At 41.6% G+C, this 25,560-nt stretch overlaps 1 protein-coding gene across 3 annotated transcripts in view; it reads right to left on the bottom strand.

Moving 5' to 3' along the window:
• mcph1 (microcephalin 1) overlaps window positions 1–25,560 on the bottom strand; it is a 363,873-nt gene that overhangs the window by 36,646 nt on the left and 301,667 nt on the right. The window lies entirely within an intron of this gene.

Below are 25,560 nucleotides of genomic sequence, written 5' to 3' on the forward strand. Positions count from 1 at the left end.
AAGACTCTACAAAAAAGGTGAGCCATCCATGTCTAACGAAAGAAGAAAAGGATGGTATCAAGTTGAAAGAAAAGATGTATAATGCTGCAAAGATTAGTGGTGTGCTAGAACATTGGGAAAGATGAACCAACCATGTCTAACTAAGGAAGATAAGGATGGTATCAAATTGAAAGAAAAGGTGTATAATGCTGCAAAGATTAGTTATGCAAGATAGGGAAATTTTAGAAACCAGCAAAGGATTAGTGTATGCTAGGAGATTGGGAACATTTTAGAAACCAGCAAAGGATGACTAAAAAAAAGGAATTGAAGTATGAGAGAAAACTAGCAAGAAATATAAAAACAGACAGTAAAAGCTTCTACTGGTATATAAAAAGAAAAAGAGCAGCTAAAATGAGCATTGGTCCCTTTGAGGACGAGACTGGGGAATTAATAATGGGAAAAAGGAAATGGGCAGAGGCTTTGAACAACTATTCTGTATTTATCTTCACAGGTGATGACACATAAAACATCCCAAGAATAGTAAAAATGCAGGGGCCAAAGCGGGGGAAGGACTTAAAACAATCACGATTACTAAAGAAAAGGTACCACGAAAGCTAATAGGACTAAAGGCTGACAATTCCCACGGACCTGATCGTCTGCATCCGAAAGTCTTAAAAGAAGTGGCTGCAGAGATAGTGGATAAATTGGTCGTAATCTTACAAATTTCCTTAGATTCTGAAAAGGTCCCAGTGGATTGGCAAATGTAACATCACTGTTCAAGAAAGGAGGAAGACAGAAAGCAGAAAACTATAGGCCAGTTAGTCTAACATCTGTCATTGGGAAAATGATAGAATCCATTATTAAAGAGGTGGTAGTAAGACATTTAGAAAATCATAATACACTCAGGCAGAGTCAACATGGTTTTGAAAAAGGGAAATCATACTTGACAAATTTATTAGAGTTATTTGAGGATGCAACAAGCAGGGTGGATAAAGATGAACCAATAGATGTAGTGTATTTGGATTTCCAAAAGGCATTCAGGTGCCACGTAAAAGGTTACTGCTCATGGGGTTGGGGGCAATATATTAGAATGCATACTGATTGAGCTAAACAGGAAACAGAGAGTGGAGATAATTGGATCATTTTCAGGTTGGAAAACTGTAACTAGTGGAGTACCACAGGGATCAGTGCTGGGGTCTCAACTAGATATTATCTATGTTAAGGGCTTGGATAAGGGGACTGACTATTATAGCCAAATTTGCTGGCAAAACGAAGATAGGTAGGAAAACAAGTTGTAAGGAGGATATAAGGAGTCTGCAAAAGGGTATAGATAGGTTAAGTGACAAGTCAAAAATTTGACAGATGAAGGGTTATGTGGGTAGAGGTGAGGTTGTCTACTTTGGCAGGAATAGAAAAGCAAAATATTATTTAAATGGAGAGAGACTGCAGAATGCTGCAGTACAGAGGGATCTGGATGTCCTTGTACACGAATCACAAAAAATTAGCATGCAGGTATGGCAAGTAATTAGGAAGGCAAATAGGGTGAAATATAAAAGTATGGAACTGTACAGGGCATGATGAGACCAAATCTAGAGTACTGCGTACCATTTTGGTCTTCTTACTTAAGGAAGCTTATACTTGCATTGGAAGCAGTATAGATGACGTTCACTAGGCTGATTCCTGGGATGAAGGGGTTGTCTTATGAGGAAAAGTCAAGAGGTTGAGCCTATATTCATTGGAATTTAGAAAAATGAGAGGTGATCTTACCGGAACATACAAAATTCTGAGGGGGCTTGACAGGGTAGACATTGAGGGGATGTTCCCTCTTGTGGGGAATATAGACCTGGAGGCACAGTTTCAAAATAAGGGGTCTCCTATTTAAGAAAGAGATAAGGAGGAATTTCTTCTCTCAGATGGTTGTTAATCTTTGGAATCCTCTTCCTCAGCAAGCTGTGGAGGCTGGGTTATTGAATATATTCAAGGCTGAACTAGACAGATTTTTGATTGATAAGGGAGTCAAGGGTTATGGGGGCAGGCAGGAAAGTGGAGCTAAGCCCACAATCAGGTCAGCCATGATCTTAATGAATGGCAGAATAGGCTCAAGAGATGAAAAGGCCTATGCCTGTACCTATTTCTTCTGAACCATATTCTTATTATCTTTTATTATAATGCAAATCTTGACTAATTAAATAATTGTTAGAGAAAAATGTTCACATAATTTTCCTCTAAAAATGGAATATGGTTATGAAATTTCATTGATGTTTACCATTGTATTAAATTAAGCAAAGATGATCGACCTAAATCAAGCTGACCATTTGTCATTTTGGTTTCCAATATTCTCATTTTTTTTTACCATTACTCTTGACATGTTTGGAGCTTCAGTGATCACCTGTATATTTGTGGCTGGTAATAATCTATCTATGTTTGGGAGCTGAGAGATGACAAAATTATCACAATAAGTGATAATGATGCTGATGAACCAATGGGAGCTGCACTATAACATTTAAGTGTGATGAAACTACCCGAATGATTTGCAATATCTGGAGCTAAAACGCCTTCAAGCTCTACATCAGGTATCATTATAATAGCAGGAGTCTCCTGAGTTTCAGTCTTCAATTTGATCATGCTGACTCCTTTTCTCAGTCTACATAAAGTCTGTTTTATTCTCTCATTCAACGCATCATACTAGTGATATTCAGCATGGTTAGATGGTTAACAGTTTTCAGGGCAACATGTAACAAAATGAAGTCTGAATTGCATGATTCTAGTTAAAAAGCAGTATAATGATTACATTTGTGAGATAAACGTTTCGAAGCAACATTACCAACTATGGATACAAAAAAAGCCTAGATTGTAGACTGCATTCCCTTAATGTGCCTCAAAGCTGCCTGCTGGCAGAATTGGTGGATTTGTTTCACAAATCACTGAGTGTGATAAAAAGGCTGATTGTAACAATATATTTTGTGCTTAGAGATAATATTCCTTTGGGAACACTTGATAACATACTTGGCAATTGAATACAGATTTTGGCAGGTATTCAACTGTGTTTGAAATATTTTGAGTTAAAAAACATGCTCAATCTCTAAATTCCCCCTCTTTTTAAAAGCTTCCATTGGTTATATGATAGACTTTCCTTTTAAGAAAAAAAAGCATTTTTAAAAGTACTCCTTTTTTCACAGGAATAAATTGGGTTGAAGAACACGCAAATTCTTAAAAGTAGAAACAGCTGAGGCAACATATTTTTAAACAGGTGTGGTCAACCTCCCTAGTTATCTGGTTTGGAACTAGTTTTCTCAAGGGCAGGCAGACTGAATACGTGATAAGGTTATCCTGCTGCATAAACCTGACTAAAATTCTAAGGGATAAGTTTTTTTTTCCACAGAGACTGTCAAAAATTGCCATTGCCAACTATGTTTCAAGTTGCCAAAGCGGGGCTATTGGGAAAAGTTTTTAATAAGCAACAATTGTTGCACCATAACTGGGTGCATGAATGACTTCTTTAACAAGTAACTAAAATATGTAAACATTCTGATTAAAGAAAGGAATTAAAACAACACCAGAAGGTGCACCAACCCCAGCTTGGGACAACTGGGGATCAGAAATAAAAGTAGTCTTCTAAGTGCTGCTTATATATCGAATACAAATTAAAGAAATGCAGTAGCACTCTGAGATCTACGGTGACAAAATAAATTAGACTCATTTGTAGATCAAAGTAACTGAAAATCTGTCTATAAATATTTAAACTTATGCTTGTTATATACGAATGAGAGGATATTAAAAAGCCTCCCCACAAAGCTGATTGACAGGTTATTTGGGATTCATGAGACAGACATCAATTAATGGAGGCCAACACTCTAAGGAGAGCCAAATTCCATCCTCGGACAATGATGCAAGATGAAGTGCAAGGCCAGTAGGAGAGGAAAGCATAAAAGGACACTATGCCTAGACTTGGAAGAAGGAAGAGATTATGCTCCAAAGATAGTCTGCATAAGAGCCAAACATGTCGTAAGCTCTGTTGTACCTAAAGGAGGTAAATGTGCTCCCAATGTGGAACCAATTTCCAAGGTTCCTGTTAATTTTTATTGTATCTCTTAAAGCAGGAATATTCATAGAATTACAGAATTGTTACAGCGCAGAAATGTTTTCTCTTAGAGGACAGTGAGTCTTTGAAAACCCCTTCCTCAAAAGGCAGTGGAAGCAGAGTCTTTGAATGTTTTCAAATCAGAGGTAGATAGATTCTTGATAAACAAGACGGTGGAAAGTTATTGGGGGTAGGCAGAAGTTTGCAGTCAGATCAGGCATGATCTTGGAAGAGCAGGCTCGAAGAGCCGAGTCGCCTACTCCTGCTCCTAACTTGTAAATTCATATTAACCATGCTTTGAACCTGCCCTGCCACCTTTAATGACTATGCACAAAGACACCCAGATCCCTCTGCTCTTCTGCCCCATTTAGAGTTGTACACTTTATTTTATATTGTTTCTCCATGCTCTTTCCACCAAAATAAATCATTTCACATTTTTCCACATTGAACTTTATCTGCCACCTATTCGTCCATTCCACCAACTTGTCTATGGGCAGAATCTTCTGGTCGGCGTGTGGGGGCGGGCCCGACACGCTGATGCATAAAATGATGCGCAATGACGTCGGGCATGTGTGTCAAAGTCATTGCGTGCCATCATGATATTTTATTTGGCAGGCGTGCGTCTGTGTCGGCTGCAACTTAAGGTTGGCAGGCAGGGGAAAAGCCTAAGCGGCCTTTGTGTTTTTTAGGAAACCTCATCCACAGGCGGGATGAGGTTTCCTGAAGCTTTTATTAAATGAATAAATTATTTTTCATAAATAAAAAAACATGTCCCCACTCATGTGTCACAGTCACATGAGGGGACGTGCTTAAATAAATTTTTAAATAATTTCTGTCATGATTTTATTATACATTCAATCTCCCCGAGGCAGCTCTGTGCCTCAGGGAGATTGAAGCGCTCTTCTGCGCACATGAGCGAAAGATTTCAGGCCCTGACTCTCCCTCCTCCCTCCCGCCTGCACAGGTAGTGCTGAGCACTACTGGCCGTGCCTTACGCTGGGCGGGTGTTAGTTGGCCCTCCCGCATAAAATGGCAGCAAGAAACCGATCGCGGGCAGCAATTGGCTCCGCGCCTGCCCCCACCCCCTCCCGCCCACCATAGAAAAAGTCCTAGCCTATGTCCTTTTGAAGTTCTACACTGACTTCCTCATAGTTCACAATACCTCCAAGTTTCATATCATCCATAAATTTTGAAATTGTTCCCTGTACATCAAGGTCTAGATTATTAATATATATCAGGAAAAGCAAGGTCCCAACATCTACCTCTGGGGAACTCCACTACAAATCTCCCTCCAGCCTGAAAAAACATCCATTAACTACTGGTCTCTGTTTCTTGTCACTCAGCCAATTTTGTATCCATGTTGCTATTGTCTGTTTTATTCCATAAGCTATAACTTTGCTCACAAGTCTGTTGTGCGACACTGTGTCAAATGCCCTGCGGAAGCCTATGTATGCCACATCAACTGCATTGCCCTCATCAACCTTCTCTTTTATCTCTTCAAAAAACTCCAGCAAGGTAGTTAAACACAATTTTCCCTTAAGAAACCCATCCTGGCTTTCCTTAATTAATATTTATTCTTGTGACTATTAGTTTCGTCCCAAATTATTGTTTTTAAAAGATTCACTCAGCCTAGTTCTCAATTGTACTTTCACCTTTTTTCTTCTTTATCTTAATTTCTATCGCCTTTGTCATTCAGCGACTTCTGGAATTGTTTTCCTTACCTTTCCCTTTCGAGAGAATAGATCTTGACTGTGCCTAAACGCTCCCTTCTTTGAAGGTAGCCCATTGTTCAGTTACCATTTTCCTGCTAACCTGAGTCCAATTTATTTGGCCCAGGTCCGTCTTTATCCCACTGAAGTTAGCTTTCCACCAGTTAATGATTCTTACTCTGGATTGTTCTTTGTTTTTTTTCCACAGTCAGCCTCAACTTAATGATACAATGATCACTGGCAGTAAAAGTTCTCAGATGGACATTTGGTCTACTTGGCCCACCTCATTCCCAAGAACGAGGTCCAGTAGTGCTTCCTTGATCAGTTTCATACCTTTACGCCCTCACCTCAAATAATTCTGGGCTCGGCACAATGTTGAACTCTTCTTCTGCTGCCTCTGTCTCTGTGCACTTCTTTGGGCAGGAGTCCTCAACCCATTCTATGGATCTTTTCACCCGCCTCCAGTATACTTCCTCTGCCTGGACCCCTCCCTCTGGCCTCTTACCTGAATCTTTATCTTTTCATTGAGAACTGTTGGCGTGACATCAGCCATCACTATTTCTCTACTCCTCTCACCCACTCTAACATGTCTCCTTCTGAACTTGCCGCACTCCATACTCTCAGGTCCAACCCTGACTTTGTTATCAAACCTGCTGACAAGGGTGGTGCTGTTGTCGTCTGGTATACTGGCTTCTATCTCACGGAGGCTGAGCGCCAACGCTCAGACACTTCCGCCTACCTCCACCTGGACCATGACCCACCACCAAACATCAAGCCATTGTTTCAAGAACTGTCACTAACCTCATCTCCTCTGGAGATCTTCCTTCCAAAGCTTCCAACCTCATAGTCTGGGACAGCCCGCTTCTACCTCCTCCCCAAAATCCACAAACAGGACTGTCCTGGTAGACCGATCGTGTCAGCCTGTTCCTGAACCACGGCATTCATTTCTTCCTATCTTGACTCTGCTCTCTCTTCCATGTCCAGTCTTTTCCCACCTACATCTGCGATTCCTCTGATGCCCTACGTGATATCAACAATTTCCAGTTCCCTGGCCCTAACCGCCTCCTCTTCACCATGGATGTCCAATCCATCTACACCTCCATCCCTCACCAAGATGGTCTGGGGGCTCTCCACTTCTTCCTTGAATAGAGGCCTGAACAATCCCCATCTACCACCACTCTCCTCCATCTGGCTGAACTTTTTCTCTCAGAGCAATTTCTCCTTTAACTTATCTCACTTCCTCCAAAAATGTGTGGCTATGGGTACGCGCATGGGCCCCAGTAATGCTTGTCTCTTTATGAGGTACGTGGAATATTCCTTGTTGCAGTACCACTCAGGCCCCCTCCCACAACTTCTCTGGTGCATCGATGACAGTTTCAGTCCTGCTTCATGCTCTCGTCTGGGCCTGGAAAAATTTATCAATTTTGCTTCCAATTTCCACCCCTCCATCACCTTCACATGGTCCATCTCTGACACTTCTTTTCCCTTCCTTGACCTCTGTCTCAATTTCTGGTGACAAACTGTCCACAATATTCACTACAAGCCCAATGACTCCCTTGACTACAGCTCCTCACACCCTGCTTCCTGTCAGGACTCTATCCCATTCTCTCAGTTCCTTCACCTCCGTCACATCTGTTCTGATGATGCCACTTTCCAAAACGGAGCTTCTGACATGTCTTCCTCCTTCCTTAAGCGAGGTTTCCCACCCATGTGGTTGACAGGGTGCTCAACCGTGTCCGACCCAACTCCTGCGCCTCTGCCCTCACACATTCCTCCACCTCACAGAAACATGATAGGGTCCCCCTTGTCCTCACGTTTCACTCCACCAGTCTTCGCATTCAAAGGATTATCCTCCGCCATTTCCACCAACTCCAGCATGATGCCGCCACCAAACGCACCTTCCCTTCACCCTCCCTGTCGGCATTCCGCAGGGATTGTTCCCCCCGGGACACACTGGTCCACTCCTCCATCACCACCAGCACCTCATCTCCCTCCCATGGCACCTTTCCATGCAACTGAAGAGGTGCAACACCTGTCCCTTTACCTACTCCCTCTTCATCATCCAAGGGCCCAAACACTCCTTTCAAGTGAAGCAGCATTTCACTTGCACCTGCTTCAATTTGGTTTACTGCAGTCACTGCTCCCAATGCGGTCTCCTCCCCATTGGAGAGACCGAACGCAGACTGGGTGATCGCTTGGCGGAACACCTTTGGTCTGTCCACAAGCATGACCAAGACCTTCCTCTCACTTGCCATTTCAACACCCCATACTGCTCTCATGCCCTCATGTCTGTCCTTGGCTTGCTGCAATGTTCCAGTGAAGCGCAACGCAAACTGGAGGAACAGCACCTCATCTTCCGATTAGGCAGTTTACAGCCTTCTGGACTTAACATTGAGTTCAACAACTGCAGGCCATGAACTCTCTCCTCCATCCTCACCCCCTTTATATCCCTTTTTTCAATATTCATTCTCATTTCTTAATTTTTATTTTTTCCTTTTTTTAATTTTTATTTTTTATCCATTTATTTCTATTTAAATTCATTTTTATTCATTGTTTTATCCTATTTTCAATCTTTTTTCCCACCACCGCCCCCTCCCCCGGCTAGGATCATCTGTCACTTGTTCATGTTGTTCTTTCCAGAGTGCTTACCCTTATCCTGCCATTATCACATTCTGCTTTCTGACCTTAATGTCACCATTTGCATTTCCTTTAGCCAGTATCATTTTCATTAACACCCCATTGTCCTTTTGTCCATGACATCTCTGGTAATCACTCCTTTGCCTCCACCTATCACTGGCTCTCTATCCAGCTTCACCTGCTTCACCCCTCCTTAAACAGTATAAATTTCATCACATTTTACTTTTTAGCTCTGAAGAAGTCATAAGGACTCGAAATGTTTACTCTGTTTTTTTTTCCATAGATGCTGTTAGATCTGCTGAGTTATTCCAGCATTTTCTGTTTTTGCCTCCTCTCTTGTTGGACTGGACACATACAGCTGTGGAAAATTTTCCTGAATACGCTCTGGGAACCCTTGCCGCTCTCTGGCCTTTACATGACTACTATCCCTATCTATAGTTGGATAATTAAAATCCGCCATAAAAATGACTGTAATTTTTGCATGCCTCTGTAATTTCCTTGCAAATTTAATTGTTCCTTAGTTCCAGCCAAGTAGATTCTGTCCTTGAACCCTTTGGGACATATTCTTTCTCCAGCACAGCAATGTTCTCCTTAATCTCCTTAGGGGAGATGATGGCACAGTGGTAATGTAACTGGACTAGTAATCCAGAGGCTCAAGCTAATGCTTTGGGGACACAGGGTTTAGATCTCACCATGGCAGCTGGTGGAATTTAAATTCAATTAATAAATCTGGAATATAAAGCTAGTCTCAGTGATGGTGAGATGAAACTATCATTAATTGTAAAAACCCATTTGTTCATTCATGTCCTTTTGGGAAGGAAATCTACCATCTTTAGCGGTCTGACCATAAGACATAGGAGCAGAAATTAGGCCATTCGGCCCATCGAGTCTGATCTGCCATTCAGTCATGGCTGATAAGTTTCTCAAACCTATTCTTCTGCCTTCTCCCCGTAACCTTCGATCCCCTTACCAATCAAGAACCTATCTATCTCGGTCTTAAATACACTCAATGACCTGGCCTCCACAGCCTTCTGTGGCAATGAATTCCATAGATTCACCACTCTCTGGCTAAAGAAGTTTCTCCTCATCTCTGTTCCAAAAGGTCTTCCCTTTACTCTGAGGCTGTGCCCTCAGGTCCTAGTCTCTCCTACTAATGGAAACATCTTCCCCACATCCACTCTATCCAGGCCTTTCAGTATTCTGGAAGTTTCAATCAGATCCCCCCTCATCCTTCTAAACTCCATTGAGTATAGACCCAGAGTCCTCAAACGTTCCTCATATGTTAAGCCTTTCATTCCTGGGATCATACTTGTGAACCTCCTCTGGACCCTCTCCAGGGTCAGAACATCCTTCCTGAGATATGGGGCCCAAAATTGCTCACAATATTTAAATGTGGTCTGACCAGAGCCTTATAAAGCCTCAGCAGCACATCCGTACTTTTATATTCTAGTCCTCTCAAAATAAATGCCAACATTGCATTTGCCTTCCTAACTACCGACTCAACTTGCAAGTTAACCTTAAGAGAGTCCTGGACTAAGACTCCCAAGTCCCTTTGCACTCCAGATTTCTGAATTCTCTCCCCATTTAGAAAATAGTCTATGCCTCTATTCTTCTTACCAAAGCGCATGACCTCACACTTCCCCATGTAGTATTCCATCTGCCACTTCTTTGCCCATTCTCCTAACCTGTCCAAATCATTCTGCAGCCTCCCCGCCTCCTCAATACTACCTGTCCCTCCAACAATCTTTGTATCATCTGCAAACTTAGCCAGGATGCCCTCAATTCCTTCATCTAGATCATTAATGTATAAAGTGAAAAGTTGTGGTCCCAACACTGGCCTCTGCAGGACTCCACTAGTCACCAGCTGCCATCCTGAGAAGGACCCCCTTATCCCTACTCTCTGCCTCCTGCCAGACAGCCAATCTTCTATCCAAGCTAGTACCTTGCCTCTAACACCATGGGCTCTTATCTTACTGAGCAGCCTCCTGTGCAGCACCTTGTCAAAGGCCTTCTGGAAGTCCAAGTAGAGAACATCCATTGGCTCTCCTTTGTCTAACCTACTCGTTACCTCCTCAAAGAATTCTAACAGATTTGTCAGTCATGACCTCCTTTTGATGAAACCATGCTGACTTTGCCCTATTTTACCATGCACTTCCAAGTATTCTGAAATCTCATCCCTAATAATGGACTCCAAAATCTTACCAACAACCGAGGTCAGGCTAATCGGCCTGTAGTTTCCCGTCTTTTGCCTCACTCCCTTCTTAAACAGGAGGGTTACATTTGCGATTTTCCAGTCCTCTGGGACCCTCCCTGACTCCAGTGATTCCTGAAAGATCACCACTAACTCCTCCACTATCTCTTCAACCATCTCCTTCAGAACTCTGGAGTGTAATCCAGATGGTCCAGTTGATTTATCCACCTGCAGTCCGTTCAGTTTTCCTAGCACCTTCTCCTTGGTAATGGCCACCATACTCACCTCTGCCCCCTGACTCTCTTGAACTTTGGGGATGTTACTCGTGTCTTCCACCGTGAAGACTGACGCAAAGTACCTATTCAGTTCCTCCGCCATTTCTTTGTTCCCCACTACTACTTCTCCAGCATCATTTTCCAGCGGCCCAATGTCCACTTTTGCCTCTCTCTTACCCTTTATATATCTAAAAAAACACTTGCAATCTTCTTTTATATTACTGGCTAGTTTACCCTCATATTTAATCTTCTCTCTCCTTATTTCTTTTTTAGTTGTCCTCTGTTGGTCTTTGTAGGCTTCCCAATCCCCTGGTTTTCCACTGCTCTTCACCGCATTGTATGCTTTCTCTTTGGCTTTTATGCTGTTCCTGACTTCCCTTATCAGCCATGGTTGCCTCTTCCTCCCTTTAGTATGCTTCTTCTTCCCAGGGATGAATTTTTGCCCAGTCTCCCAAATTATTCCCCAAACTCCTGCCATTGCTGTTCCACTGTCTTTCCTGCTAGGCTCACCTCCTAGTCAATTCTGGCCAGCTCCTCCCTCATGCCTGTATAGTTGCCTTTACTCAAATGTAATACCGTTACATCTGATTCCAGCTTTTTCCTCTCAAATTGCAGGGTAAATTCTATCATATTATGGTCACTTCCTCCTAAGGATTCCTTCACCTTAAGCTCTCTTATCAAATCTGCCTCATTACACATCACTAACTCTAGAATTGCCTGTTCCCTAGTGGGCTTTTCCAGCATGACCTTCCTACTTTTGTAATCTATGCCCTGATTGAAAAAGGCAAGTGTCCCATATGCCTTTTTCACCACCCCACTAACATGTCCCTCTGCCTTCAGAGATCTATGGACACACATACCAAGGTCCCCTTGTTCCTCAGAACTTCCTAGTGTCATGCTGTTCGTTGAATACTTCCTCGTAAAATTACTCCTTCCAAAGTGTATCACCTCACACTTTTTAGTGTTAAATTCTATCTGCCACTTATCTGCCCATTTGACCACCCTGTCTATATCTTCCTGTAGCCCAAGACACTCAACCTCACTGTTAACCACCTGGCCAATCTTTGTGTCATCCGCAAACTTACTAATCCTACCCCCCACATAGTCATCTATGTCATTTATATAAAGGACGAATAACAGGGGACCCAGCACAGACCCCTGTGGTATGCCACTGGACACTGGCTTCCAGTCACTAAAGCACCCTTCTGTCATCAACTTCTGTCTCCTACAACTAAGCCAATTTTGAATCTACCTTATCAAATTACCCTGTATCCCACGTGCATTTGCCTTCTTTATAAGTCTCCCATGTAGGACTTTGTCAAAGGCTTTGCTGAAATCCATATAAACTACATCAACTGTACTACCCTCATCTACACACCTGGTCACCTCTTCAAAAAATTCAATCAAATTTGTTAGGTATGACCTCCCTCTGACAAAGCCATGCTGGCTATCCCTGATCAAACCTTGTTTCTCCAAGTGGAGATAGATTCCCTCCTTCAGAATTTTCTCCAATAGTTTCCCTACCACTGACGTGAGACTCACTGGCCTGTAGTTCCCTACCCCTTTATAACAATACCTGTTTTAAATAATCATATAAAATGTACAAATGTGCACATGGACAATCTAAAAATAAGCCATGGAACTGGAAGACAACATTCCAACCATCAAGTCCATTTTTTCCAACATGCATTATTAATATTTTCAGTTAATCACAAGGGAGCTAATTTACCCCAGGTAAAATTTTCACTATTCCCACAAAGTCAAAGAGAATTAGAAACTTGCTGGTTCCAGTTAGATCATTGTCAGAGGTGAACCAGATCCCGGATCATTTTTAACCCAAGCAGTAATCATCATACAATCCAGTCAGAACTGATTAAAGTAGAAACATTGAAGGCCAGTTATTAATTATGCCATTGGCGATGTGTAGAGAAAGGTTTTGTGTGAATTCTGAATTTGGACATGTCCCACATGATTTATAGTCAGTTCATTTTGTTCAATTAATTTTAATGGATAGAAAGTCATTTGGAGGATGTTGGGGTGAGAAATGTGCCTCAATTCCTAATATGTGCTCCTGCCATGCAAAATACTGTAACTGGAGTATTAAAGATGAAAATTCAGCCCATGTCTCTAGTCCATCAGTATACTGGTGGCATTTGACATCTGCACATCATATCGATACAACTTGCTCTCATGTTAATTTGAATAGTTTTAGGAAAATGGAGAGAAAAGATAAAATAAACCCTGAAATATTTAAATCATTGTTAATCTTCATTTGTTTGCAGCATATTTTTGTATTTAAATTTGCGTTGATTCATTCAAAAAATGAATGAAAAAATTAATTACGGCAATCAGCCCAATTCCACTCATGGGTTGGGATTTAATAGTCTAACAGGGGTCTTGCCCACCCACCGGTCAGAGAGCCATCAGTTCCATGGGGAAGGCCCGGCAATATTAAGAGCTCTTCAGAAATTTAAGTGGCCACTGTTGGGCCTTTCCCAGGACTCAGGACTCTGGCGGCAGACGTCTTGCCCTCCAAGAGCTGCCAGTCTGAGGCTGCACCACCAGGAGTGGTGGCACCTGCTGGCAATGCACCCACCAGAGGCCCAGGATCACCAAGGGACCCCAAGCCAAAGGTGATTGATGGCAGAATGGGGTTTTGGGTTGAGAGTTGCGGGAAAGGGGGCAGGGTGGTAGGAGGCAGGAGCCCCCGTGCCCATGCTGGGTCCCTTGATTGGGCACAGAGTGTCTGACAATGAGGGACCTCACCCCCTCCTTTGAGTGGCCACTGCAAACCTACAAGGGTTTGTTGAATGACCATCAGGAGGTGTGGGAATGCCATGCGGCTCCCATTTAATTCCTGAGCCACCGCTGAATTGCAGTGGGCTCAGGGATAATGGGTGTCAACTGGCTCATTAATAAGCTGAATTGACATCCGGCCACAGCAGCCTGGAAGCCTGCATCAGCCCCTTCTGCCTTCTGACTTAATCAGGAGAGGTTTTGTTGCTGCCAGGAGACTGACGTGGAGCATCTCCTGCAATTAAGTGGGCCTGACCACCATGGTTACTGCCATGACGGACTGGATTAAATTCTGCCCATGGTCTTATTCATACAGTGCTTTTATGCATATTTATAGTTGCCATAACATGATTTTGGCTTTTCACAAAGCATAAATTATGTGTAAGACTTGAACAAAATAGAGTGTGTTTTCTTTAGAGAGTCTCACAGTACTTTGCTCAGGCGTCAGGTTGGGCCTTGATTCTGGATTCAGGTTGCATTTATACCACATTGGCCCAAACCATTTTCCGCTTTTGCTATAGCTGCAGTATGAATGTGTTCTTTGAAATGTATATGTACTGAAAAACACTGTACTCTGCATTTAAAGGAAACTGTACAATAATTATTTATTTTTACCTTACAATGAGCAAAGTTTAGGGCTGAGTCCCACAATCAGGTTCATTTGCAAAAATCAAACAGTTGCAAACATGACTGTTTAATACCAAATATCCCATTGTTTCCTGTTCTTCTGATGGCACAAAACAATATGTTTTGAATCCAATATTTCAGAGTGAAGAAGTGGTAGAGCCATTACTGTGGTATTTGTTTAATGGTCTGATGGTATAAGGAAACTGAATAATAACTAGCTGATGCTTGATGGAAATATAGCTAAAAATTGAATGCCTTAACAACTAAGCTCAGAAACTCCTTTAATTTAATGTCTTTAGCATTGATTAGTTAATCAAAATGAAAAAAATCAGAAATGGACAAGGTAAAGCAATAAATATCTTAACATGATATGCAGGAGAGTTGGGCTCTTGGAAAATAAGTTATGCTATTCAATAGACACTTTAGTGTAATATACAAGAATCTACTCTGCTACACCTTTTGTAACTACAAGGTGTACAAAAATAATCAATGTAGTTAGCTAATATGAAATAATATCATTAAAGGTGAAGGCAACAATGGACTTCACTCACTCCCCAGCGTTTCCTAAATTCATTATTCAAAACACAGTCATCAGAATAAATGTGAAACACGTATTCAAAACAACACACAAATATTAATTGTATTACTAGTCCTCCATCATACAGACATCCAACAGTGCCACATTATGTGCCAACCGTTCATTTCTAGGAGACTTTAGAATGCTAAATCAAAGATGGGAGCCCGATTGTTCTGGGCTAAGTATCTTTTAAAAAACCATGGAAAACATGAAGCTGACTATTCTGCCTTGCAGATTCAGCTGTTCTCTGTAAAACATCAAAGATTGTGCACAATAGTTTCTTTGCTTGTTCAAACAGATTTCACTCAATTGGCTTCTCTGCATGAACGGTATGAAGGGCCATGAGTGATGCAATGCATTAAGTCCTTAATGCATTATGTCCTTTGGCTGCTGAGTGCTGCCCCATGCTTCTGAAGTTAATTAAGAGAGAATAAAAATAAATATAAAATACATGTCCGTCACACTTCAATGATGCTGAAAAGGACAGTTGGTCTTGCTTTAGACCAAATGCCAAAAAAAGTGCATGATTAAGCACTTTTCTTATGTGAACTGCTGCCTCCTGTATTTCAAATGAGATAGATTATTAGAGAAAACTTGAGTACATCGGTAGTTACCTGACAAAAGTTAGCCTGTGTGTGTCTGAAAATGAAAATGTGATGAAGCATACAATCAAATCTTTCACCTTGTTTTCTCAAACAATGGCAGGATGATTCCAAATTAGTTTGGAATATTAGCATGAGCTAATTATCTGAAATACTAAATAAAGCCATTATGGTGTGTCACATATATTTAAAGGGCAAGGAAATGCTTCTTGTTCAAACCTTTTTCTGTTTGTTCAAAATGTAATCTGTAGCGACAGTCTAATCTCTTACAAATTTCAGCTCTGCTTCAAATATTATCTCCTATAAGCAGATCCTTCATCACTTATGATTGGGAGTTTATATTTGTTGCCCAATATCTACAGTTATGGCAGTGTAGTGGTTATGCTGCTGGACTAGTAATACAAAGGCTTGGACTGATAATCCTGAGGTTCTGAGTTCATACTCCACCATGGTGTTTGAGAATTTCGATTCAACTAATAAAAAAGCTAGTATCATTAGAAATGATCATAAAGCTGTAGGATTGTGTTAGAAATAAAACGGTTTCATTAAGAACTTAAGGGATGGAAACCTGCCATTCTTGACTGGTCAGGTTTATGTGTGACTCCAGTGCCCTCTCAAGTGGCCTAGCAACTCATTCAGTTATGTCAAAATCACATCAAAGAATTAATAATGAGCAATAAATGCTGGCCTTAGCTATATTTTGAGAAGGAATAAAAAAAATGCATACAGTCCCATTACCAAAGGCCTGTCACATGAAAACCCCTTATTATGAAAAACAGGACACCATAACCTTAGAACTATAGAAAAGTTACAGCACAGAAGGAGGCCATTCGGTCCATCTTGTCCATGCCAGCCCGAGGACACCCAGGTGCCCTTTCTAATCCCACCTTCCTGCACCCAGCCCATAGCCCTGCAGCTTATAGCACTTAAGATGCAGATCCAGCTACTTCTTAAAAGAGTTAAGAGTTTCTGCCTCCACCACCAACTTGGGCAGTGAATTCCAGACACCCACTGCCCTCTGCGTAAAAAAGTTCTTCCTCATGTCCCCCCTTCTGCCACTTATCTTTAATCTATTTCCCCTGGTTCTAGAATTCTCCACCAAGGGAAACAATTTTATCCTGTCCACTCTATCTATTCCCTTCATAATTCTGTATACCTCAATCAAGTCACCTCTCAGTCTTCTTTGTTCTAAGGAAAATAACCCCAACCTATCCAATCTCTCCTCGTAGCTACACTTTTCTAACCCTGCCAACCTTCTTGTAAACCTCCTCTGCACTCTCTCCAGAGCTATTACGTCCTTCCTGTAATGTGATCACCAGAACTGCACACAATACTCCAGTTGTGGCCTCACCAGTGTTTTATACAATTTCAACATTATATCCTTACTTTTATATTCTATACCTCTGCCAATGAAGGAGAGCATTCCATATGCCTTCTTTAAAACCTTGTCTACTTCCCGCACTTCTACCTGGTGAAGCTACAACACAGGACTACTTGCACGCTAAACAACGGACGCAGCATGTGATAGACAGAACTAAGCAATCCCACAACCAACAGATCCGATCTAAGCTCTGCAGTCCTGCCACATCCAGTTGTGAATGGTGCCAGACAAGTAAACAACTAACTGGAGGATAAAAACAAAAACAAAAAACTGCGGATGCTGGAAATCTAAAACAAAAACAGAATTACCTGGAAAAATTCAGCAGGTCTGGCAGCATCGGCGGAGAAGAACAAAGTTGACGTTTTGGGTCCCTGTTGAGAGGAGTTAAAGAGAAATTGTTCAGTGTGAGAACAAGTTCAGCCAGACGGAGCAGAGTAGTTGTAGATGGGGATTGTTTGGGCCTCTGTTTGAGGAAGAAGCTAAGGGCCCTCAGACTATCCTGGTGGCGGATGGAGGTGTAGAGGGATTGGATGTCCATGGTGAAGAGGAAGCGGTTGGGGCCAGGGAACTGGAAATTGTTGATGTGACGTAAGATGTCAGAGGAATCACAGATGTAGGTGGGAAGGGACTGGACAAGGGGAGAGAGAAGGGAGTCAAGATAACGAGAAATGAGTTCCATGGGGCAGGAACAGGCTGACACGATCGGTCTGCCGGGACAGTCCTGTTTGTGGATTTTGGGTAGGAGGTAGAAACGGGCCGTCCGAGGTTGGGCGACTCGAAACGTCAACTTTGTTCTTCTCCGCCAATGCTGCCAGACCTGCTGAGTTTTTCCCGAACTAACTGGAGGAAGTGGCTCCACAAATAACCCCATTCTCAATTTTGGGAGAGCCCAGCACACCAATGCAAATGACAAAGTGGAACCATTTAAAAACATCTTTAGCCAGAAGTGACAAGGGGGTGACCCATCTCAGCCTCCTCTTGATGCCCCAGCATCACAGATGCCAGCCTCCAGCCAATTCGATTCACTCCACGTGATATCAAGAAACGGCTGAAGGCACTGGATAATGCAAAGGACTACTTGCATGCTAAATCATACTGTTTCATTATGAACGTAAAGGATGGAAACCTGCTATTCTTAACTGGTCAGGTTTATATGTGACTCCAGGGCCCTCTGAAGTGGCCTAACAACTCATTCAGTTGTGTCAAAATCACAGCAAAGGAATAAGAATGGGCAATAAATGCTGGCCTTGGGCAGCAATAGTACTGAAGAATTATGTTCCAGGACTAGTTGTGTCCCTAACCACACTGTTCCAGTACAGCTACAACATTGGCATCTCCCTGGCAATGTGGAAAATTGCCCAGGTATGTCCTGCCATAAACAGCAAGAAAAATCCAACCTGACCAATTACCGCCCCATCATTTTACTCTCGATCATCAGCAAAGTGATGGGAGGGGTCATCGACAGTGCTATCAAGTGGCACTTACGCAGCAATAACCTGCTCACTGTTGCTCAGTTTGGGTTCTGTCAGGGCCACTTAGCTCCTGACCTCATTACAACCTTCGTCCAAACAATAATAGAAGAACTGAAATCAAAAGGTGAGGTGAGAGTGGTTGCCCTAGGCATCAAGGAGCCCTAACAAAACTGAAGAAAATGGGAATCAGAGAAAAATTCTCCACTGGTTGGAATCATGCCTCGTGGTTGTTGGAGGTCAATCATCTCAGTCCCTGGAACATCGCTGCAGTATAGTGTCCTAGGCCCAACCATCTTCAGCTGCTTCATCAATGACCTTCCCTCCATCATAAGGTCAGAGGTCAGGATGTTCACTGATGATTACCCAAAGTTTAGAACCATTCGCAACTCCTCATATACTGAAGCTGTCCATGTCCATATGCAGCAAGATGTGGACAATATGCAGGCTAGGGCTGATAAGTGGCAAGTAACATTCATACCACATAAGTGCCAGGCAATGGCCATCTCCAACAAGAGGGGATCTAACCATCACCCCTTGACATACAATGGTATTACTGTTGCTGAAGCCCCCACTATCAAGATCTTGGGGAGTTACCATTGACCAAAAAGTGAACTGGACTAGCCATACAAATACTGTAGTTACAAGAACAGGTCAGAGGCGGGAATTCTGCGGTGAATAACTCACCTTCTGACTCCCAAAAGCCTGTTCACCTTCTACAAGGCACAAGTCAGGAGTGTGATGGAATACATTCCACTTGCCTGGATGAGTGCAGCTCCAATAACACTCAAGAAGCTTGACACCATTCAGGACAAAGCAGCCCGCTTGATTGGTACCCCATCCACAAACAGTATCTCCCTCCACCACCGATGCACAGTGGCAGCAGTGTGTATAAGATGCACTGCAGGAACTCACCAAAGCTCCTTCGACAGCACCTTCCAAACCTACGACCTCTACCACCTAGAACGGCAAGGACAGCAGGTGCATGGGAACATCACCAGTTGCATGTTCTCCTCCAAGCCAAACATCATTCCAGCTTGGAACTATATCACCGTTCCTTCACTGTCACTGGGTCATAATTATGGAACTCCCTTCCTAACAGTACTGTGGGTATACTTACACCACATGGACTGCAGCGGTTTAAGGTGGCGGCTCACCACCACCTTCTCAAGGGCATCTAGGAATGGGCAATAAATGCTGGCCTAACTGGTGATGCACGTATCCCACAAAAAAATACATTTTAAAAATGTAATTCTCCAATCTTTCAAGGGGTAGATTGATGGACACCTTAATGAAACATGACTGAATATATAACAACAAACTGGATCACTTCACAATTGCTCAGTGAACAAGCTCAACAACTATTATACAACATTTAATTGCACTAAGATTTAATTTCAGTATCACCCTCTCACAACATTGAAACTAACAAAAAATGCTAGTGTCCATATTGCCAAGATAAAATACAACATTTTCTGGTCAAAGCTCCTGCTTAATATGGTTGATTGCACCTTAATATAAGATAGTCTATTACCATCCTCAGAACTTCCAATATCAAACTGGCCTGAGGGTTGCTTTGGCCCCAGAAAGCATTTCTACATGATGGGCAATCTGCATTCCCAGTTTATTGCATCGTTTTCCAGAGAATGTGGCTCTTCAGTAAAACTTAGGCTGGGGTGAAGTTGTACCTACTGCTGTTTACAAAGGAGTTGCTGCAGGAGGCTCCCCACAATTAAAAGAGCTGGAGTAACCACTGTTGCAGGCATTTGAGCATTTCCAAGTTGGTGCAAAAACGTAGTTTATTTTTTAAAAAATCTTAGAAATATCTGATTGAATATATTTTTCTTGTGTGGAAAAGAATACTTTGAACAAAAAGGATTGTCCCTTTCCTTTAGTGTATGATAATGTGGTTTAAAGGAGGTTCAGCAATGGTTTTCCCTTTAACTTTGACTTTGTTAAATTCATACAAGAATAAGATAATGGAGATAATTGGTTCATTAAGTCTGCCTTGTCTATCATCTAACTTTTCTCTTCCCACTTTCACCCCCAACGCACAATTCATTCAACAATCTTCAAAGCAGACCACAATAATTCAGTCTTGAAAGTTCTGTCTTAATTTTAATTATATCACAATTGGTATATTTTGTTGAATGCTCATTTTCAGTGATCTCTGTTCATAATAATCAGGCAAGTTACGATCATTTCTCTGCCCCTGAACTCACCAGGAAGTGGTATAATACGTAATGGCACAAGGGACTAAGTGGGTGAAGCACTCATCCTAAGGATAAGTCAACAACAACAACATGTATTTGTATCATGTCTTTAACACAGTAAAATATCCCAAGATACTTCGCAGCAGTGTTATCAAGCAAAATTTGACACTAAGTCACATTAGGGCAGATGATCAAAAGCTTAGACGAAGGGGCAGCTTTCAAGGAGTATCATTGGCAGCTGAAGGCACAGTGATCTGTAATTCTCAAGAGGTCAAAAGTGAGTAGTACAGATATCTTGGAGGGTTGAGAGGTTGGAGCAGATTACGGAGATAGGGAGGGACAAGGTCATGTGGGAAGTTAAAAAAAATGAGAATTTTAAAACTGAGGTGTTGCTTTACCAGGATGAAGGTCAGCAAGAATAAGGTTAATGAATGAACAGGGCTTGGTGCGAGTTAGGCACAGGCAGTCACGTTTTGAATGGCCTCAACTTTACGGAAGGTGGAACAGTGGCCATGAGTGCATTGGGCCAGTAAAGTTTAGAGGCAAAAATGCCATTGTTGAGGGTTTCAGCAGGTGAGCTGAGGCAGTGGTGGAGTCAGGTGATGTAACAGAAATAAAAATAGACAGTTTTGATGATGGCGCATACTTGAGGTTAGAAACTCAACTTGGGTTTGAACATGACACCAAGGTTGTGAACGGTCTGGTTCAACCACAGACACAGGGGATGGAGTCGATGACTGGGGAGGGAGTTTGTGGAGGGAATGAAGACAATGGCTTCAGTCTTCCGAATAGTTTGTTGGAGGAAATTTCTGGGCACCTAGTACTGGATGTTGGACAAGCAACCCAACAATTTAGATTCAGTGGTGAGGCACAGCTAGAGGTCGTCAGTGTAAATGTGTTTTCAGAGAACGTCACCAATGGACAACATGTAAATGAGAAATAGGAGGGAGTCGAGGATAGATCCTTGTGAGTCACCAGATGTCCAGGAGTGGGAAAAGAAACCATTGTTGGTGATTTTCTGGCTACAACTGGACAAATAAGAATGGAACCAAGCAAGTGCAGTCCCCCCTATCTGGATGACATTAGAGAGATGTTGGAAAAGGATAGTGCGGCCAACCCTGTCAAAGGCTGCAGACAGGTCAAGAAGGATAACTGGGATAGTCCTTCAATGTTCATTTGTGATCAGAACACTAGCATGTGAAAAACTGTAAAGATAGCAGCCAATTTTATTTCTTTGTGCTATTATCTTATCAGTGTATAATGTACTGTGTATGACCTGAGTGCAATGATGCAATGAATACTCAACAATAAAGGATCATTGGTTAAAACCACAACAATAAAGATGTGGGTATATTCAACAACCTCTCCATCAAAATTCTTAACAACTGACAAGCCTTAACTCCAAAAACTGTACACAGGTTGGAATTTTTTCTAATCTGCACTGACAGATTACTTTCATTGGTGAATGCCTAAAATGATCAAAAAACATTAAGAATCTTATCTCCTTTAACAATCATGACATTCTGATCATTTGAACAGCCTGTGAATTGCACATACACTGACCTCAGCTGCTAACATGGATATTGAGGGTGATGAGTGCAAGATTAACTTACATTTATATTCCTTTGTCATTATGATGGGAGATTTGCAACATCTGCTCTTGTAAAACTTGCAGAGATCCAGATATCTTCTGCAGATATCTATGACGCAATTTCATTCACAAGGAAATCTAAATAAATGTCTGCTGGACATGAGTTTTCCAGTTCGGAGAGAAAAATTGCTTTATTTTCAGATAGACGGGCTAATAGTTTAAGATTTGTGTTTTCCGTTGCAATGAAGTGCATAAAGCGAAAAGAAAATACAAACAGGGTTCAGAAATTCTATTTGATAAGGCCTATGAAAATCAAAAACAAATTGAGGAAAATGACATTAACTAGAAATGATTGCAGCTGTGCAACTCTACACCATTCTTGATGAGTAAGTCTAGACAATAACAGTTGAAATGTGTCCAGCATTACAGGAGGCCCAATTATATTTCCACAGATAGATTTTCCAATATGCTTTACCAGACAGCAAAAGGACTAAGAACATTAGTTAATTTATTTCCTCTTTATCTCAGGGACACAAACCTGAATTCTACTGCTCTGTGACGTAACATATTAGGTATCTACAACAGCATATCATTTAAAATGTGTAAGATAAGGAGGCAGCAGGTCATTAATTTAAGGTGTCATAATTGTGCGTAACTGGAGGCTTACACTGGGCTATACTGAGAAATTTAGCAAAGTTTCAAAATAATTTTAACCACCTGCAAAGCAAAACACATCTACTATATTGGCTAAAAGGCATTGTGCTTATGGACATAGATTTTCCTTTTCTAATGACTGACTTTCTAATTGGTTCTATACAATCTACTTCTCTTAATTCAAAGTGGCATAATTTAAATGATCCAATAGTTCAATGTTTTAATCACGAAATTTGGACTTTGCTGTGTAATTTGTGTTGCTTTAGCAAAATTACTGGAAAATTTCAGGTCTTTGGTTCAAAAAGTGCCTACAAATTATAATGAATTGACCAGGCGATGAGAGTCAAATGTTCTTTTTCCAGCATTGTTAATTTAGCACAAAATGCACATAAACACCATAACAAAATGTTACTGGATTTGAAACTGATTCAACCTTTTCACGAGTCTAAGATAGATTTGAATCCAGGTCCAAAAGATGAAAAGCGTGCATCGATCCTACTTCATCACCAAGTTACCTCCTCAATCTCCTTATTAACTTTATCTGCATAGCTAGGAATATTCAGAAGTTGGATGGGGTCCCCAAATTCTCCAAGCACAACTTAGCCCTTCCTCATTTAGAAAGCTCAGAAATTAAGTTGATTACCCAGCTGGTAGGATCTTCAAACTTTAAACGACATGCATCCTTTAGTACGAACTAGGTTCTTAGAGAATGCATGTGAAAATGAGGTCAGACATTGCACCTAGGTAGCCTGTGCAGGCACTCCAACTCCTGTATCATATAAAGTCTAGAAACTATGACATTGGACTGTTTCTTTCAGCCAGAAGCAAGATTGAAACTAACAATAATTCGCCCATAGGGATAAGAATATTTAATCATGATGTCTGAGGATGAATATCATTCCAATGATGGGATGATCCTATCAGGTACATAATCTATCTTTTTCTTTGATTCAGATCATCATGGTATAGAAGCATACTAATGTATTGTAAACTTTGGAGAGGATATGCCAAGGGGGAACAGGGTGGCTGAAGGAATGTCCTGCAAGGAAACCATAATATCACAAATCAAGGTGATCTTCCAAAGCTATTGTACTGTACTGTTCTATGGTTAAACTTAAACAGTAATGTTCAGTAAATATGTGAGAATTATGGCATGAAGTTATCTTGCACTTGCTTTTCATTGGAACTTGACTGAAAGATGGGCAGAAGGCTGAATCACTCTTTACCTGCTTTTTATTTGCAAAATGGAGTGGAAAAGGGCAATATTATGGAGGTGAAAGTTGGCAGTCTTGGTGATGGAGATGATTTGGGGTTGGAAGTTCAGCTTATGGTCAAATATGACATTAAGATTACTAACGGTCTGATTCAGCCTCAGGCAGCGGCCGGGAATGAAGTTGGTGGCTAAGCAATGAAGCTCATGACAGGGGCCAAAGGCAATAGTTTTGCCAAATATTTAATTGGAAGAAATATCTGCTAATCCAGGGCCGGACATTGAACAAACAACTTTTCTTTTTACTTGTTCTTGGGATGGGACGTCCCTGGCAAAGCCAGCATTTAATGCCTATCCCAAATTGTCTTTGAGAAGGTGGTGGTGAACTGTCTTCTTGAGCCACTGCAGTCCCTCTTATGTAGGTACACCCAGTATACAGTTAGGGAGGAACTTCCAGGATTTTGACCGAGCAGTGAAGGAATGGTGATATAGTTTGAAGCCAGGATGGTGAGTGACTTGGAGGGGAACTTGCAATTGGTCATGTTCCCATGCGCCTGCTGCCATTGCCCTTCTAGTTGGTAGAGGTCATGGGTTTGGAAGGTGCTATTGAAGAACCAAACTTGGTGAGTTGCTACAATGCATCTTGTACATGGCACACCCTTCTGCCATTATGCACCAGTGGTGGAGAGGGTGAATGTTTAAGGTGGTGGATAGGGTGCTTTGTCTTGGATGGTATCATGCTTCTTGAGGGCTGTTGGAGTTGCAGTCGTCCGGAAAGTGCAGAGTATTCCTGACTTGTGCCTTGTAGATAACAGACAGTCTTTGGGGAGTCGGGAAGTGAGTTACTCGCCATGGAATTCCCAGCCTCTGTCAACATATAGGCAGTAGTAGTGCTGAGAGATATGGTGATGAGGTAGAGTTGACCAGGAGTGCTTCATGTTGATAAGGTTGTGTAAAATAAGTGTTCTATTCAGACTATTGATATGATTAGAACAATTTGAAAAACAAATGAATTTAAATGCTAGCTACGAAAGAGATACAATAAATGAAGGTTTGAAAAGTATTTAACCTTTATGTTTTGCCAATTCCCCAATTTAGCTGGGAAAGGGGATGCTTTGAACAGCTTCCAAAACCAAAGCAACTGAAGTAAATGGCTGAAGATTTGAAGATACGTCTTTTTTGTGTTTTAAAATTGATAAATTCAATGCAACACAATGGACAAATTGTGACAGGATGGAATTTGAAGCACATGCTGCTTTGTGCTGACATTATGCCAGAAGCAGGAAGGATAAATGGAGCTCTGCAAAAACCTTGTTGAAAATTCCTAATTGTATAAAAAGACCTTTATGCAAGTGTGCCTGAGGATGTGACAGCTAAGAAAATCAATGCCATAAACATTTTGGTTACCACAGAAATCACTGACCTTGGTCATTATATCTGCTTATTTGGTATGATGATAATTCCACTGTGATCAAAGAATAACTTTAATCTTACTGAGTCTTTATTGCAACAGATATTCCTTGACATTTTTTTGCATGATGGTGGACAAATTACAATTTCAAGGGCCT

This window comes from Carcharodon carcharias, chromosome 5 (genome assembly GCF_017639515.1).
Source record: "Carcharodon carcharias isolate sCarCar2 chromosome 5, sCarCar2.pri, whole genome shotgun sequence".
Classification (NCBI taxonomy): domain Eukaryota; kingdom Metazoa; phylum Chordata; class Chondrichthyes; order Lamniformes; family Lamnidae; genus Carcharodon; species Carcharodon carcharias.